The sequence below is a fragment of the Thalassophryne amazonica genome, chromosome 3 (genome assembly GCF_902500255.1).
Source record: "Thalassophryne amazonica chromosome 3, fThaAma1.1, whole genome shotgun sequence".
Classification (NCBI taxonomy): domain Eukaryota; kingdom Metazoa; phylum Chordata; class Actinopteri; order Batrachoidiformes; family Batrachoididae; genus Thalassophryne; species Thalassophryne amazonica.
In genome coordinates, this window is record NC_047105.1 from 98,241,576 (window position 1) to 98,244,923 (window position 3,348).

A 3,348-nucleotide genomic window follows, 5' to 3' on the forward strand; every position below is an offset into this window, starting at 1 on the left:
GTGGGTTTCCTCCGGGTGCTCCGGTTTCCTCCCACATCCAAAGACATGTGGGTTAGGTGGATTGGAATCTTTAAATTGTCCGTAGGTGTGCGAGTGGGTGTGAATGTGTTCGTTTGTTTGTTTGTGGCCCTGAGACAGACTGGCGTCCTGTCCTGGGTGTACCCCGCCTAACGCAGAACCATTTTACTTGAAAAAAAAAGTCTGAAGGACCTAAATGACATGGTGAGATGGTAAGGAGCTTCCAGCGGGCATGTGAGAGGCAAATAAAGAAAAATGCTTAAAATGGCGGGAGGTCAAGAAGGCCTTGGTGGGGGAGACTGGGGGCAGACCCATTTTACTGAAAAAAGTCTGAAAGACCTAAATGATATGGTGAGGAGCTTCGCTCATTAATATACATATTATGTACTGTTGTTGTAAATTAAATTTATCATTCAACAAATCTACTGATCTTGAGAATACATACGTTTTTCTTGATACTTTACTTAGCAATGGTATTTTCATGAATGCCTTTAGTAAACCAATATGTATGTACCATTAATGTCAGTCTATTTAAAGTACCATCATCTCAAGCAATTTTGAACTTTTTTTGTAGCTTGCGTTTACATAATATATGAGAAAAATGTTATATTTGCACAGAAACAAAGCAGAGTTAGTGGCTAGCGAGACCAGCCAGTGAGGTCACCATGCTAACTTCCACGAGATGTCTTGTAAGACACTTCAGAGGTGTTATCAGGTTACAAAAAAAGCATTTTCAGTTTTAGGTGTTTATTTTTTGCTAGCTTTTACATAATATAGACACGTGTTATATTGACACAGAAACAAAGCGGTTTTGGAATGCCAGAGAGAGACCAGCCAGTGACGTCATGGTGCCACTCTACTCTGATTGGCTATCACCCCCCCCCCCCCCCCCAAAAAAAAATGGATTTGCATGATTCATAGCATAAAAATGGGAAAGAGAATGTGACTTTTTAACCTCTTAAAATAGGTCAAGGTTAGCCATCATTGAACTTGTCCAAGGTCTGTGTCCCAAGAATGTTCCCTGTGAATTTGAAGACCCTGGCAGTAACAAGACTGGACTTATGCTGACTTATGCCTTCGCAATATCTGATAGCCATATTTTGATGGCCTCGAGTAAAAATGATGACTTTACATCAGTTCTTGCCTCCAGCGACTGGATCCCTTGAGCATATAGATTAAAATATAGATGTTTCCAAATCACTAAAAAGTCTTGTAGAGAACTTGAAGCAGCCATTCAGTTTCTATATGACTAAGAGCCAAGACGGCCTAGAAGTTGGGCAAATACATAAATATTTTCGTGTAATCCAACCTGGTTCAGATTTGGATGATTTTATTTCATGAATGTGTGACAATATTGCTAGTAATCAGTGGTCCAGAGTGGATTCAATTGGACGAGTTGTCAAATGTTATCATGGTGTTGATCATAATCATCGGGGTGGGGGGGAGACCTGCTTCATGTGTGGAGATAAGGTGTGTGTAAAGTGCAGAAAAAATGTTTATCCTTATTGTGCTGCAATTGATAGATAGATTTGATAAGATAGGTAGAAGTGTGTGTGTGTGTGTGTGTGTGTGTGTGTGTGTACCTGTTATGACCTCTGCAGTTGATTATGTGCCGGTGGGACTGATGCTCTCTTCTCCAAACTACGTCAGACATCTGATCCTCTGAACAAAAGCTGCAGTCTGTCATGATGTACAGAACCATGTTTGTGACATTTATCAATGGCTGTTCCAAAAACAACAGAAATCACTCCATTAATGTTGCTTCCAAAATTTACCTTAAACTTAAGTTTAATAGGTCTTCAACTCTAATCGATACAGTCAACGACAGGAACAGATGTCACCTAGTGCGAGAGGAGGCTATAGGAGACGCAACTGTGGCAGAAAGTGAACACCAATGGTCAGATTGCAACAGCAGGATAAATAGAGACAGTGTTAGAATGTGACTGAATGGAAGATCATACAGTTGACGTCTGGCAGCCAGACCCTTAATGAAACATCTTGATCTGTCTGTAGTGTCCTCAGACTGTCTGCAGACATCTAAATTTGAGTTTCACATGCGTTATTAGATTGTTGTCCTTTCTATGGAAAAGATGACCAGAACACATTCTGAGCATCTTACCTTACAGACGACAAGACGTCTACCCCTAGAGCAGGGGTGGCCACACTCTTAGTTGTCTCCCTGCTCCAACACACCTGAATCCAATGAAAGACTCGTTAGCAGACTTTTAATGAGCCTTTCATTGGATTCAGGTGTGTTGGAGCAGGGAGACAACTAAGAGTGTCAGGAAAGTGGCTCTCGAGGACTGAACTTGGCCACCCCTGCTCTAGAGACATGGCCAGATATTAAAGGCATTGGCTGAGAGTTGCAGACAGTGGGAGAATGAACAACGACAGGGTGGCTTACCACAGCATCAGGGTGGTAGCTGGAAGTGCACCAGGGCACAAGTCTCTGCCAAAATTATGGCATTGTGTCATTGTGTCAACACCTCACCACAACTACTTATGATCAAACTGTAGGAGGACAACAATGATGGGTGAAAAGAGGGAAACCATTCCCTGTACTAGAAGCTTGTGGAGCAGTGCCAGATAGATAATTGGTGTTCCTTGAGTTCATAAATACAATGCAATGCTAAAATATTCTTGGCTGTATGAGCATTGTGTTCTTTAGAATTTGCAGTCATTTAATTAATTATTAAGATCCTGTTGTCTTACATACAATTTGTACATGTTTCAATAAAGACCTCAATCAATCAATCAAAAACAATATTTACATTTTAACGTCATCTGCAGGAGGCCTTGAATGTGCGTGTACATGAGCATTTGACAAGAGTGGAAGTTGTGCAAATGAAGGAATATTTGTACATCACCCTCTGTGCATTTGTAGGTATTAATGAGACAAATCTAACTCCATAGGAAGTTAGCTTTGAGTTATCAGAAGTCAGCGTGCACACTGATGTCTGCAAAATGTCTTATATATCACTCCAGAGGTGTTATTCTCTCGTGAGCTTTTACATAATATATGAGAGGTGTTATTGTATATCTAGCTAAAAACAAAGGAAAGTTTGCAGCTAGTGACACCAGGAAGTGACGTCACCACGCTAACGTCCACTAAATGTTTTGTAAATCCTTCCAGACGTGTTGTCAGGTTACAAAAACAGCATTTTCAGTTTTAGAAGTATTTATTTTTCACTTGATTTTACATAATATATAAGGTGTTGTTTCTAGCCAAAAACATAGTACCATGCTGACGTCTGCAACATCATACTATAAAAAAGGAACAGAATGTGAAGTAGGTCAAGTAGGTTCAAGTAGGTCAAGGTTAGTCATCTT